The following is a 15,964-nucleotide window of genomic DNA, read 5'->3' as shown; positions in this document are numbered from 1 at the left end:
ATATGAGTAAAAGAGAAATTCAATCATTAGTGCTGCCATCTCTTAGTGATAGCTGAAAACACTATATAGTTTTAGTTTTTTTAATTAGATGGCAGCACTATAAGCAAAATCACTAAGCATTATATTTAAAAAGCATTCCCATAGTTGCATTCTTTCCCAAATAATAATTTAAAATGTAATATAAATTGTTAAATAATTAAGTAAAAATGGATTTGCTGAGCTACAGTGCAGTTAAAAAATTATTAGCTTTAAATATAAAATGCACTTGTAAGTTTAGCTAGACGGGTGGAATACGCCGATAAAAGTAAGAAATGTTGCTTTCCAAAGAAAAAATTAACACAAACTAGCAGTTTACCTATTTCGAAGTGATTTAGATTTAGTAATTTTTTTACTTATGAGCATATTATCCCTGAAGTTCCTTAGCTTATTTAGCTTACAAGGGAAACTGGGGAAGAGTGACTCGCCAATTTTGAAATAAACTAGTGGGATGTATGCCTTATGAGGAATAATTTTAGGGGGCAACATTCGTTTCGGCCCATAGAAGGATGAGAGATAAAAAATAATTAAATTTATAGAAAAATCGGTATTTTATTACTTCAATGCAGACTATTAGTTATTGTAATTATCTCATACTCCAATTAATTTTGTGGTACTTTCACGTACTATATAATGTATATTTATTGTCAAAATTATTTCGAAAATTTTATTTATCTGTAGCTTTTCAGAAAAACATGTTAGGTTAATTTTTAAAAAAATTTGACATCAAATTTTTTAAATTTTTTCTTTTTTGAAATTTTCCAAATTAATTGGAGTATGTAATTTCAAATCAATTGAATAATTAATAGTTAATTAACAATTAATTAATAATTAATTAATAATTAATAATTAATTAATAATTAATTAATAATTAATTAATAATTAATTTATAATTATTTCATAATTATTTCATACTTAATTAATAATTATTTCATAATTATTTCATAATTATTTCATAATTAATTAATAATTAATTATTAATTAATTAATAATTAGTTTATTAATCAGCAAATTAATTAATTAACCAATTAATTACAAATAAATTGGAGTATGAGACAATTACAATAACTAATAGTCTGCATTGAAGTAATAAAATACCGATTTTTCTATATATTGAATTATTTTTATCTCTCATAGGACCTTCTATGGGCCGAAACGTATGTTGCCCCCCAGAATTATTCCTCATAAGGCATACATCCCACTAGTTTATTTCAAAATTGGCGAGTCACACTTCCCTAGTTAGCTTATAAATTAAAAATTACTTTAATTTCTTTAAATAAGTTATTATTTTACATTTTTTTAATTTAAATTTTAATCGATGCAAAGTTGATATGATGGTATGTTCGATGCTATGTTAAAAAATCCAAATGTTATCCCATGTTAAAAGTTAAGTGCCGTCATCACTATTTCGGTTGTTCAATTTTACAAATACAATTTACTTTGCTGTGCAAAACGTTTAAGAATAAGAAACTTGAAGTTGCAAATATGTCTAGAAAAATGCACGTAGAGTTCAACAGAATAAAAAACATTAACATCTTAAAATTAGTTAGAGAATAATTTACTGTTAAACTTGTAGGAAAAAATACCATACGGACAGTTCTACAGACTGCAAGATTGCAATTAGAGAGTTGAAATAAGCCATGCAAGATCATATTTGCGTATAGGGCTATTCTCAATGGATGCTATTTTTTTCGCTGGCGAAAAAGAACCTGATTGGTGAAACCTGATTTTGACACGACGGACCTAGATAGACTCAGACAATTTTATCTAGGATCTATCTGGTCTAGGCTAAAGAATAGCTTAAAAATATAGGCTAAAGGGGACAAATCTTATATAAATTCCAACTCCAATGACTTTGTAAGTTATGAATATAGTCGTGTAAAAGTTGTGTTACGTGTTAAAAGTTGGTGCCACATACTAGTGACCACATGGCCAGCATCGTGCGTTGGTCCCGATATTGTGAAGCCTTAATTTCTACGATCCCTTATTCCACAATGAGCTGTTGAAAAAATTCTTTTCGTTATAAAAGCTATATAATATGGGCTGTGGATATATATATTGGATAATATTNCACCAGAAGAAGTTCTTTCGTTTAGGGATATATATATATATATAATCAGATAAATAGATATAAAATGATGGTTGAGTGGTAATATAGTAGTGAGTGTAAAATTGGCGATCGAAATGGGCCGCAGGTGGCGTAGAGCAGAACTCTCTTCCTATGGCAACACTTCACATGCTTTCACCATTAGCGTGTGGAAAGTCATGGAGGAAGAAGTACATTAGTTTCTCTCTCGATTTTCATATAGATTAAAATCTTTTAAAGTGGAAAACTATATGGAACTGAAAACTACATTAAACATAGTTCTAAGGAAAAGTATCACGGAAGTTTTAAAAAATATTTTTATTAATTAAAAAGGAAAAACATTAATAAAAGGGAAAATAGCGTAGTACATTCCTATACAACTGAAAAGAGGAGGAGAGGGAAGGGAGAAGGGCTAAAAGCATGAAACCGGTCTCTCCCCAGATGGCGTATTCGAGTGTTGCGATCGCCAATAGTAGTTGATTGTAGTAAAAAAAAAATTCATTGCCTTTGGAACATTTAGAAAATTTCATTTCATGCTTTCAAATCGAAATGAAACACAAAATATCACGATAAAAAAATTTGTATTTCAAAAACCCATAAAAATTAACAATTTATTTATAGGCCTTCAATGTATTCAATAAAAATAAAACAAATAAAATTACAATGTTTATTTTACTTCCGTGAGTCGAAATGACTAAAAGCCAAAGGGCGATGGTTTGCATCGGAGAAAAAAAAAAGGAATTCAGATAAAAATTGAAAACAATTTTTGTCTTATCTTGCACCTAAGGAACACTTATCTTTTATTTTTTATGCGTCTATAAACTAGTAAGTGATAGTCATTATCTCTGTTGATTATCTTTAGTAGCTGAAGAAGATTTGTCATATTTTTTTCCGTCACAATTTTTCTTTTTAAAAAGAACATATTTTTAAACTGTCAACATCATGATTTGTTGATATTTTTCGGTTCTTGTTTTTCCATGTTAGAGAACAGAAAGAATACTCGAGAACAATCAACTTTGACAAATATAGCTAGATAGATAGATCTATATTTGCAAATTTCACCATAAAGCGGTGAAATTTGCGGGGGNGATATTTTTCGGTTCTTGTTTTTCCATGTTAGAGTACTCGAGTGTTCCATGTTAGAATACTCGAGAACAATCAACTTTGACAAATATAGCTAGATAGATAGATCTATATTTGCAAATTTCACCATAAAGCGGTGAAATTTGCGGGGGGGGGGGAATCATTAATTAATCCACTTTATCATGGGAATCCACAAAGCTACTAGTACGTGAGTTATAATTAAGCATTCAGAGCAGGAGAGAGCAATACTTCGAAAGCAGTAATTTAAAGTCGCAAAGCGAGGAGTTCGTGAAGACGGAGACCAACGTAAGTTCATGCTTGTGGAGCAACTTGCCATCAATGTTGACTAAATCGACACACCAGAAGATCAATGGGAAAGAACGTACGGAACGATGATTGGATAGCCACCTGTTTACATTTTGAGGATTACTAGTTTTTACGAATCAAGAACGTAGAAAATCGATTCTCCCCGTGAGTTATTAAACAAAAAAGACGTACTAAAGAACAAGGTCACTGGCACATAGTCTCGAGTAAAGCACTATCAAGAGCAACACAGTCACGCGATGGTCAAAAGAAGCTTGCTGGAACATGAGACTCAGTCAGAGCCCAATCCCACAGGGAAAGAGTGTTAATCCGACTGCAAACCACAGATTTTAAGTCAACAGCAGGAGACTATACCGCGGACCAATGTGAGTTCTCTATCCAGATGACTAACGAACCCTAAATATTATTGGAAAATGTAAATTATTCACAGCAAATTGGAGATTGTCCATCAAACGGCTTACAAAACTCAACAGCAATTGATAAAGATCTAAATGTTGTCAGTTCAGTCATTCTCCAAATACGGTCCAGCTCCGGTTGATTCGAGGGACACGTTTTTTCCAGGCTCCATGGTTTGTGTTCAGCTTGAGGACGAACTTTGTATTCGCTTCAGAGCAATTAATACTCCTGCTTTTAGCTACACCCCTTCATGCGGTGCTCCACCGAATTGCAGTTAGCACAGGTCTCGTCATTTAGGCAGTTCCTCTCCAAGTGACCAAATCGATTACACTTATAGCACCACAGCACACGGATGTACTCTTTCACGTTATGTGCACGTCAAAATTTGACTTTGGGTCTTTAAATTACCTTGCTGAAAGCTTTTGTTTCAATCCTTAAGATCCAATCGGTTTCTTTTTTCAACTAAACTGAGAAAGAGACTTCCATCAGAGCTTCTTCGAGCTCTCAGTTGTTCTTCTTAAACTGAACCTCAAGTCTTTACTCTGTGTTTACTCCATCTATGTCAAGTATTATTGCTTTAGGCGACGCTTGACAAGTGAATCTTTCATCAAAGCTCCGACTTCCAATTTCTTTTTGGAATTTCTCAATATCCTTTTTGGTCTCTACTTGGAGTAGAACTCCGCCTACTTAAATTTTCTTTACTCGTTTAGTACCGAGGCTAAGTTCTGAGGGTGTGATATTCTCTTTCAATGCATTTTCTGTTGACTCTGATGACCCTTCGGCTTTAAGTTAAATCAATAATCTATGCTCTTCAGTCCCTCTAGACCAGTGATTTCCAACTGGCGGCCCGGGGGCCGCATCCGGCCCGCTAACTAAAATATATTAGTTGTCAGTTTTTTGTTGACAATTTTCGTTGTTGTTGCTGCTTATCCTCTTCTGGCCTGACGAAGTCAGACCAGATCTATGAACCCGTTGACCTGAAGAAAATCAAATACCAAAAGAGGAGTAGAGTGAACGTCTTCCCAGAGAAGACCAAGACAGTTCAGGATGTGATCGGCGGAAACCCGATGTAGATGGCATTTAGGGCAGATGGGGTGGATTTTAGTTCCTTCAGAAAATAGAAAACCTTTACGATGGCCGGTAGCTAGGCGGGAGATGGTAGAACGGTAGAAATGGCGAGAACCTGGGTACCAGCCGCGAAGCGGCTTCAACCCATTCATCGAAATTTGAGTAGTTCTGAGATGTTGCTTCAGTCACTCAGGAATCTGAAAAGAAAAAGAAAAAAGTGATCACAGCAAGCTGTGATCATTCGTGAAAAAGACAAAGTCCTAGATGTTGGGTTAGGCTTGGACATCGGAGAGGAGTGATTGTAGCATTGTCACTAGTTCAGCATTTTGAAGGAGCTCTTGCATCTCTTTATAGATGAGGAGTAGTCTAGTAGCCTTGTTAGTGATGTTTGTCGGTCTCTTCCCTTCGGATTTCTTTGGTCGCTCACTGCATCCAGTGAAGCAGGCAGGATGGAGGTGGCAGGAGATGGTGGTGCAGACTCTCCTTTCAAAGGGAAGGGTCAAAGAAGTTCCAGGCTAATTTCCCTTATACCAATGGTGGGGGGGGGGAAATCAACCAGTCTCTGAGAATCTGGGATTTCTTCAGGGAGTAAAGTTCAAGATAGGTAAGATCAGAAGAGGTAGGGTGCTGTGGGCTGCAACCCTCTTTAACTAGGCTGTCATACTTTTCTCATTAATAAAAACCGTTTCTGTGAGATTTAACATACCAATGGTGAAAAAAAATTTATTTCTCAGTTTTTGCATCCAAGAAAATATTTATTCAAATACAAAAATAATCGTGTATGTTGTTTATTTCATTTTTGTTGTATTTTGTGAATATAATTTAGCGTATCAGAAATTTTCTCGAAGAAATTCTTCTGTTTTTGAAACCACTCATTTTGAACGAACACACAAATTTTAAATGTAAATATCTATTATCTGGTGGTTGCTGCAGACAAACCTCAATTTTCTTATTGAATATTTTGTGTTCTACTATGTAAGACCAACCTTTTTAAAGTTTTATATCTTAACAATCTGTTGCACATTAATTGTTTAATACATAGGTACACATTAAAGTTACTGTAGCCCGAATTTTCTAATATGCAATTAAATATTTTTAAAAATCTATTTCTTATTTTAATTTGTTAATTCAATACTTTTGTTTTCTACAACTTGATAAAAATCTGACAATAATATTTAATGTTCCTTCAAACATAAGTTGCGGCCCGCCATTTGATTTGTGTTTTTAATTGCGGCCCCCGGCCTCATGTTAGTTGGAAACCCCTGCTCTAGGCCATTCGCAGCAAGGGTTCTTTTAGCAACATCTGCGTATGATTTGGGAGTTTTGTTTTTAGCTTTCACTTTGATTACTTCATTCAGGGTTCTCTCTGTCTGCTTCCTGCTGGAGACCCTTTGTATATGCGAGCCACTCTGAATAGTCAGTAGCAATTCTCACGAGATTCGCCACGAATATCATATTCATTTCTTTGCCTGAGTGTTTTTCCATGAATCGAAAAAGGAACTCTAGATGGAAGATAGCTGACTGCCCATTCCTTCTGAGATTTCTCATAAGAGTCATTAAGATCCTCCGGCTCTGAATCATCGCCACTCTCTACTGCTCCAATTTCAAAAGACGCAACAGTTAAAACCAGGGAGTATATAATTAAAACATTTTTAAAAAGATTCTATGAAATACAATGCCCTAACTAGGTTTAATTTGAGATGACACGATCGTTTGATGGTGTAACTAATTTCAAATCTGAATAGTTCAAATACAAAAACATTAGACATCATAAAAACTTTTTTATCATAGACGTCATGAATTTAACAGCAATAATACTACAATATGATGACTCTAGTTTCCTTGACTATTAGAGCATATTACATCACATCATGTCCAATAAATAACAATGTTAAGAGCTCTAAAGGTACTCCGCATTACCCCACTTTCCCCTGAACTTAAAAATTACGTATTAAAACTCAGCAATAATTCAAAACTTGACAAACTGTGCGTTTTCAAACAAGATAGGTGATGTAATTTCGAGATAAAGTGTTAAAAAGTGATAAAAGATATCTGATTTCCTGTCGCTACTAAATTAAAGATAAAATTTTATTGTTGTGCTGATATTTTGAAGTAGCCTAAAAGTGATAAAAAAAACTTATTTGTTTACATTTGCTGCTTTTTGTTTTTCTCGTGTTTCTTAAGCGAATATTTTATAAGGATGAAAAACTACCAATCATGTTTCATGAATCTAGTGACTGTTATTCTAATTATTTTTCTTAAAAAATAATTAAATAATTACAATTATTTTTGAAAATAAAAAATTAGAAGATATCGTGTAACTGTAATAATATATTGAACTAGCTCACACATATTCGATGACAAAATTTGAGTCCTTAAATTTTATTTTATTCTATAAAGAATTAAGATTTTATGGGCACATTATTTTTAATTTCTTGTGAGACTTTTCTTTACTTTGATCAATAACGTTTCATTTACCTTCTACCTACCATTTTTCTTGCAATTTTTTTTATAACACTTTTATTTTAATTCCTTTCAAAGTTTTCCTTTTTTTTTAATTCGTTTGACGATACTATTTTTAAATACTCTGTCTATATGATGCGCATATTCGAGACTTTCAATTCTAGGAAGTGTTGTTAGATCAAAATTGTACTGGGCTGCCAATAAACAACAATTTGGATGGCTGAATCGAAGCCTGCTAATATCACATTCTCACCCTTTGATTGAGCTTAGTATTACTCCTATCATTAGTGTTTACAGAGATAACTATGCCTGAAAAATTTATTTCAAAGTTGGTTGCATGCAGGCCCGTAGCCAGGGGGGACCGTCGGGACAAATCCCTCCACCCCCCCTAAATTTTGAGATTCAAACTTTTTAGTCTTTCTTTGAGCCTCTCAGTAAAAAGAGAAACAAAAACTGTCAAATCAAACCTTTTCCCAGTACACCACCTTCGCTAGTGCATCATCTTCACTTGACCCGAAATTAATTGTTTTTCAGTANAAATAAAAAATTAGCAGATATCGTGTAACTGTAATAATATATTGAACTAGCTCACACATATTCGATGACAAAATTTGAGTCCTCAAATTTTATTTTATTCTATAAAGAATTAAGATTTTATGGGCACATTATTTATAATTTCTTGTGAGACTTTTCTTTACTTTGATCAATAACCGTTTCACTCACCTTTTTCTACGCAACTTTTTCTGACAACACTTTTTTAAAAATTCTTTTCAAAGTTTTCCTTTTTTTATTCGTTTGACGATACTATTTTTAAATAGCCTGTCTGTATGATGCGCATATTCGAGACTTTCAATTCTAGGAAGTGTTGTTCGATCAAAATTGTACTGGGCTGCCACTAAACAACAATTTGGATGGCTGAATCGAAGCCCGCTAATATCACATTCTCACCCTTTGATTGAGCTTAGTATTGCTCTTACCATTAGTGTCTACAGAGGTGACTACGCCTGAGAAAAATTTTTCAAAGTTGGTTGCATGGTTAGTTGGGCAAATAAGGGAATTCTTGCAATCTGATACAAATGATGACAACATAATTCTATTCCACTCAAATAACGCTAAATACTTACCTTGACTGTAGATCTGGTTTGGATGCTAATATCACATTAGGGCTACACTAATGAGATGTTATGGACGGTCTGGATTTTTCCTTAATGGTGATCTTACGACAATAATGGCGCATGGACATACTACAATATAACAAATTTAGATCCGAAGGCAAATGGGAGTAGTAATAACCTGGCGCAAAATTAATAAACAATAAGTTACACCTCCCTATGGGGAATGTATTATTGTTTTTCTTTTGCAAGTTCAGAAAGGTAGGAAATGCATCGTATTCATATCACCTATGATTTTCAATGTAAAGTATCATTGCCCGGTGTTCTTAACACAGTTTTTACTGAACACTTTTTATTTTTACACAGTTATTTATTTTTTTCCCCCCAAAATTTCCTACTTTGATTCTTTTAAAGTAAAGCGACATCGTCCTGAATAAACTTCGCCGATAACTTAACGTATTCTTTTACTATGTACGTACTTACTTATATTCTTTACGCTTAAGTTTTTTTTTTTAAGTGTAAGGATCATTATTCGATATTTTCTGTAGTGACATTTTTTCTATTCTAAGTTGTGTAAAATATGCAACTACCTCTGGGCTAAAAAACTAATTATACCAACTACTGAAGAAAAATGAATGATTATAATATTATGAAATAAAAATTAATAGAAAATAAGGCAAACTTGTGAAGTTGAAATGATTCAAAATTTATTTCTATTATTAGAAATATAATATTTTATTTTCGATTTCTAAATTCTGAATTTCGCTCTGCTGTATCTGTTTCAGGAAAGATGCCGACATGCTTCCTCGACCTTTCTCCATCTGCAAATACGTGGAACAGTCTATTCCCCATAGAAAGGCAACTTGGAATTGAAGAATTAGCGCTGCATGCTTGCTGTTTAAAAATTTTGCTGCCCGGCTTCCTCCGACACGCTTCCCAACCACTCAACCGGCGTTGTTTCTTTCCGACAATGAAACTACAACGGACATTCCATTCCAATGGATTATGACTACCGATACATGACTACCGATAGGTACCGAAACACGATAGGAGAATGTGCAATACGAATAGACACCAAGAGACACATAGTTAACACGACCATGGCAGACGAAGATTAAATCCATCAACTGGCACTTTGACTGCTAGAACAAAATATAAATGAGGAGATTATTTGAAGAACGTAATTAGTCTTTTTTTTTAAAATTTAATAAGAAAAAATAAGATGCATATGTTAACGAACCATATTTTTTCTTTTGAGAATAACTTTAATGAAAATGTGAGTTCTTAAATTAATATGAATTAATACTTGCAGTCGACACCTGCATCGATAAACTAATACTTGTAGTAGAATTTTTAAGTGTTTTCAAAATGTTGCTAAACATGTTCTTTCATTTAATTCATCAATTACAGTGGATCAAATGTTGAACAGTTTCAAATATCAAAAACATTGTTTTGAATGAGACAGTAACAATAACTACTAGTTTTGAAAGAAAACAGTAACTTTCATGTCAACATACGTCATGTGAGACATGCGAGATACAAATCTTCCTTCTCGTTTTGCTTAATAGGAGAAAAAGATTTAGATTTGCCTTGTTCCTAACCAAGAACACAATCTTTCATTTTATTTTTATACAAATTCCATGTCATATAATCGAAATACAAATCGTTTTTCTCCTAATGGGTTGTTGGTCAAAATAATCGTAAGGAACTCTATTAAATCATAAACAGAATAATAGAATCTACTAGAATGAATAATGCATTAGGATTAAATCGTTGGGTTTATTTTGGATTCAGTAGTAAACTGAATTTATGGCTAATTTATTCTGAATAATGTTAGAATCCAACTCTAGAAATTTCGCTAGTTTGTGCTTCATGCGTGGAAGTTTTTTTGCCATTGAATTCTGAGCAGTGACAAACAATTTTTAGGGTTATTGGTAAATTGATAAGAGAATGAATGAATTATTTTGGTTAACAGACTTGATACGAGATCTACCAAACTTGAATTAACATTCCTTTGTCTTTGAAAATTGACAAAGCTCTGAAAAACTCTTAAAAAAGTTAATTTTGGTTTTAAAAAAATTCGACACCTCTTACAGACTCTTCAAAAATAGGAAATCTTAATGCAAAGATAAAAACAATTTTTTTAAAAGACAAAAAACCTTTTCAAAAGAAATGCTTTATGGCTATATCATTGTTAATCTCAGTATCCTCATATTTTTGATCTCAATCCAGAAAACAAGGCAATTCTTTAGTTGTTCCAAACTCAATATTTCCTGAAAAATTCTTTTTAGTTTCAAAGCTTTAACAATAAATAAAAATCCATATACCGTCAGTCTTCGTGAAAATGATGCTATCATTTAGAGCGAAAGTCGATTATTTTCAAAATAAATTCCCAGTCAAAATTATTCGTGAAACCAAATATCTAAGAATTTCACAAATACTAACTTTATTTGTTTATTTTGTGATCTTGTCTTTGATGAAACTAACTTGTTTTTATTGATAAAACAAACTAAAATCTTGAAATTCTAAGAACACGATAATTTTAATAAAGCTTGAATCTTATAAATTAGTATAAATTGGGGTTTTAGGACTTGTAATGCTATAAATATTTTTTCCCTTTTTTATTTTTCATTTTTTTATACAGGATTTTATGTGACTTACTGAAAACTATAGGAATTCAACGAAGACACTGGATCAAAAAAATCACCTTTTATTCGCTACTATTAATACGGGTTAGACTTTTACCAGCACAATAAAAAAATTGTACGTGCTTTTCGTACGTGCGAATTTTTATATGTGTCTCTAGTCTTTTACTATCTTTCTGAAATATTTCAGTGACATTTCATTAACGACAATTAATGAACCGAAAAATTTTGCTTTAAATCTTCACAAAGAATCCTTTAAATGCACGAAAAACTGTGACATTACAAAACATAGGTTAATACTAAAAAATGAATACCGGTGTTAGTCAGTTTAATTGCAATAACAATGATCTACTATCTCTAAAATGAATAGGGAGCCACCAGTTCTTTCTTTTCTTATTTCTAAATATATATTTCTTGGAATTCCAAAACTACCCAGATTCTAAAAAGAGGTTAACTTTTATCCACTAGTATAAAATGGGGTAATGGAACTAGCAGTAGCATTAAATAATTTATTAGAAATCTCGATTTCTAATCGAATGCCGTTACTAAGCTACCTTATTGATTTCCTCTTGTTTTGTTCCATGTGAAATTGAATGAATGTAACGATGACCTATATATCCGACACCTCAAGACCGATCCTTTTCATTTTTTTTAACCCTTAAATAAATGGCGAACTTCACTTCAACAAAAATATCAATCAGCAGCGTTTCTTTCTTTCTTTTTTGATAGTTATTGATGATATGATGATTCTATGAAATTAAATAGTGCCGCAAATCGATCCATCTTTCGATGTATTAAAGAATCGTAAGGGCCGCCAACGCTGTTTCGGGAGTTCAAATTAAAGTTACATTTTGTTTGCAAAAACTATACAACTTGGAATTATGAAGGTATGCTGAAAAATGTTGAGAGATTGCGATGGAATAAAAAAAAAATATTATCAATTAGTTCGAGAATCATTTACTGGTTAAGTTGTTAGAAGAAATACCGAAACCAGGCAGCAACTTGAAACATGTCGACTTTCATTTACATTAGCCTATCTTTGAAGTCAATGAAGTTTTTTATTCAAGTAGTTCGATAATTATTTACTTTTAAACTAGGTATAAGAAATACAAAGCGGGCCGCTTTATAGACAGCAGGAATGCAACTACTGAGTTTAAATTTAGCATGATGATAGTATCTAATCAAGAAAAGAAAAAAAAAGAATTTATAAAATAATAACGAATTATTAACGAGGAAAGCTAGTTTAAAGACGACAAAACATGTTTGATTGCTAGAAGAGTATGTATTTACTAAGATGTAAGCTAATATACTGCTTAAATGCTCCCTAATATATTTTAAAATTACTTCAAAATTTCCAACATGCATGCTAACTAGTTTTTAAATTTTCTGTATGTTTGAAAACTGGCATCAAAATTTCCAGTATGATCCATATTGGTTTTAAAATTTATAGTATGATAACATACTGGTTTTAAGCTTTACAGTATAGTACTATGGTTATACTGGTTCTAGTATCATTTTTACTGGTTTTTCTAACCTTTTCCAATAGGGGAAAGGACCATATTTGTTTATGAACTTAACACAGAGTGTTTTTTTTTTTCTTCGTTTTTTCGTTGAAATTTTTTTTTCGTTGCAATTCATTCGAAAATTAATTATTATTATTATTTTATTTATTATTATTTTATTTATTATTATTTTATTTATTTTTATTTTTATTTATTTTTATCTTTATTTATTTTTATTTATTTTTTAATTTTTTTATTTATGTTGCATTTTGCTTTACTGCGGAAAAACGATCAGTTCTTTTTCGTGAAACTAACTTGAAATCACGATGGTAAGAAATACTGGGAGTTAAACGGAATTTTAAAAAAAATTTAAGATTCAACAGTTAGTTCGAGAATCACAGTTACACTTGTTGGGAAAAAATACCATGTTTGATCGATCTGTAACTCGCTGAAATGCAACTACTGAGTTCTTCGTCGTGCTGAACGAACCATTTTAATTTGTGAACTTAACGCAACTTTTGTTTGAAAATTCCAATTTTGTTCCAAAGTTATAGCAAATATAAGTGCTTTTACACATAATATTTTTTTTTCTTTAAATATTTACAATTTATCCAGCGTTATAAAAAATTTATTTTTCCTTCATGTAGTCTTTGTTTATTTACTTTATTAGCTCGCGTTTGAGCAAACGTCAATCAAAATTAGAGAGTATATGTTACCAGATATAAATCTAAATATAAATTTTTAAAAATAAAAGAATATAATAAATAGCGATAAAAAACCATTGAATTGTTATAACTTTAGTTAACGAGTAAAATTACTTCTCACTGATTTCTTAAGTTAAATTTTTATTTCTACATAGAGATGATTATTTTTCAAATCTAGGTAATTTATGGTCTATTTCGTTATGATTAACATATTAACAGAATGTTCTTACATAAAGCTACAATAATTGTACATTTTGAAAACAAAATGTTCTGTTTTTATGGAAAATATTGACGTTTAAGAAAGAAAAAAAAATCTATGATGAACGAGAAGTAGTTATAGGAGTTGGTGAGCTACACCTCCGAGTAATCTTAATTAATATTACCATAGCACCACTTGCATTAAGTATTCAAAGAACAAGAACATATAAATTTACCGATGCTTAGCAATACTTTTTTTTTTCATATAAACTGCTGTTTGTAGAAAATGCAACACCATGAAAGAATCATCAGAATCAAATGAAATTTAATGCAGAAACGACTTGTACTGATACAAATAAATGATGAAATTTTCAAAACAAAAGAAACAAATTAAGCGTCCGAAATCAGTATTTGGTGCAGCCACCACGCGCTGCAATAAGTGCTGCTATACGACGTGGCATGGAGTCAAACAGATGTTGAATATCTGCTTGAGGAAGAGAATTCCATATCGCTTGTATGCGCAACCAAAGTTCGTCTTTGGAAACTGCAGGACGCGGATCACGAGTGAGACGCCGACCAACCATATCCCACACGTGCTCAATAGGCGACATATCCGGCGAATAAGCAGGCCAAGGAAGAAGTTGCATGCGTTGTGCTGAACAGAAGTCTCTAACAGTCCGCGCAACATGTGGGCGTGCATTATCCTGCTGAAAGATAGCTCCAGGGATGCCTTGAAGGAAAGGAACGACTTCGGGCTGTAGCACTTCACGGACGTATCTGTTGCTATTGAGATTACCCTCAATTCGTATCAAATTGGATCGTCCATGATACGAAATCGCACCCCAGACCATAACTCCGGGTGTTCGACCACTATGTCGTTCAATAATACACTCAGGAAGGCAGCGTTGACCGGCATAACGTCTAACACGAACACGGCCATCATGGGTCCACAAATTGAAGCGTGATTCATCTGAAAAGACAACTTGGTGCCAATCAGCTCGCCAGTCTCTGTGCTCAAGAGCCCACTGCCGACGCAGCCGTCGATGATCCGCCGTGAGGGGAATCCTGTATAATGGCACCCTTGCACGCAATCCACGGCGCAGCAGACGACGACGAATTGACGAAGCCGACAATTGTACACCTGTAGCAGTAGACCAATGTGCTGCCAGCTGCCTGGAGGAAGCTGTGCGATCATTCACCGCCATGCGGAGCAGGTGTCGATCATCGCGCTCTGACGTCACCTTCTGTCGTCCAGTGCCTGTTTTTCGAGTTGTTCGGTGCTCGTCGGTCCACTGCTTCCAAACTCGCATCACTGTGGAACTGTTCCGCTGCATACGAGCTGCTATTGCGCGATAGGAAAATCCTCCTTCTCGAAGGCCGATTATCCTCCCTCGTTCAAACTCCGTAAGTTGCTTGAATTTCTTATTCTTCCGTCGTGGAGGCATACTCAGGTCTCACTAAACGTTTGCCACTAACAAATAATCATAGACTATTTTCAACGTCCCGCTACAGCACTTTATTTATACGCTTTCAGCATCAATTCAGAGGGCGCTGCGCGCGCCACGCACGCGCGATGGCTCTGAAACTTTATTAATTTGCATAATATCCTATAATTGACATTTGCTGCGAATTTCATTTGATTCTGATGATTCCTTCATGGTGTTGCATTTTCTACAAACAGCAGTTTATATATATATGAAAAAAATTATTAATTCGTACCGGTCAGAGATATCAAAAAACGTGACGAACATCGTTAATCGTTAAAAGAAAATTAGTCAATCGTAAAAAGAATAAAAAAAGAGGTCATCTAAAGTTTCATTTTGTAATTTTCATTATAAATTATGTAATTTTCATTTTAACATTTATTGTAATTTTCGAAATTCGATTTGTACGAACGATTTGTTTAAATAAATGATACGAGTTAGTTTTGGTGGTTACCTTAATTTGAATGTCTTTATTAATTAATGTTGCGATTGGATTTTCCCTCTAACTGAATTGCTATTGCGAGACTTTTCAAGAGGTTTAAATTTTTCTCGTAAATATCAGTTCCACGAATCCGAGCCAGTCTAGTGTTCCTAATTTCTACCCCGAGACACCTATTCCTCAATTACTTTTGGCTTAAGTGCACAATTGTGCACACAGGTACACAACTGTACTTAATGCTCTTGCCATTATTTGCTACATTTAATCGATCATGTTGTAAGGAGCATGTACGCAAGCTAATATCCTAGTTATTATTATTATAGTAGACGAAACTTGTTATTTATAATTCATTAACTTATTTACACAAAAAAAGCATAAGTGTTTTGTTTTCATGAACTAGCCATTATTTAGAAAACACGATATC

At 33.2% G+C, this 15,964-nt stretch overlaps 1 protein-coding gene across 1 annotated transcript in view; it reads left to right on the top strand.

Moving 5' to 3' along the window:
• The window catches only part of LOC139424774 (uncharacterized), a 183,533-nt gene that overhangs the window by 19,160 nt on the left and 148,409 nt on the right, over window positions 1-15,964 (top strand). The window lies entirely within an intron of this gene.

Source organism: Parasteatoda tepidariorum, chromosome 5 (genome assembly GCF_043381705.1).
Source record: "Parasteatoda tepidariorum isolate YZ-2023 chromosome 5, CAS_Ptep_4.0, whole genome shotgun sequence".
NCBI classification, from domain to species: Eukaryota; Metazoa; Arthropoda; class Arachnida; order Araneae; family Theridiidae; genus Parasteatoda; species Parasteatoda tepidariorum.
The sequence above is the reverse complement of the archived record's forward strand: the minus strand, read 5'-3'. Positions and strand labels throughout refer to the sequence as shown.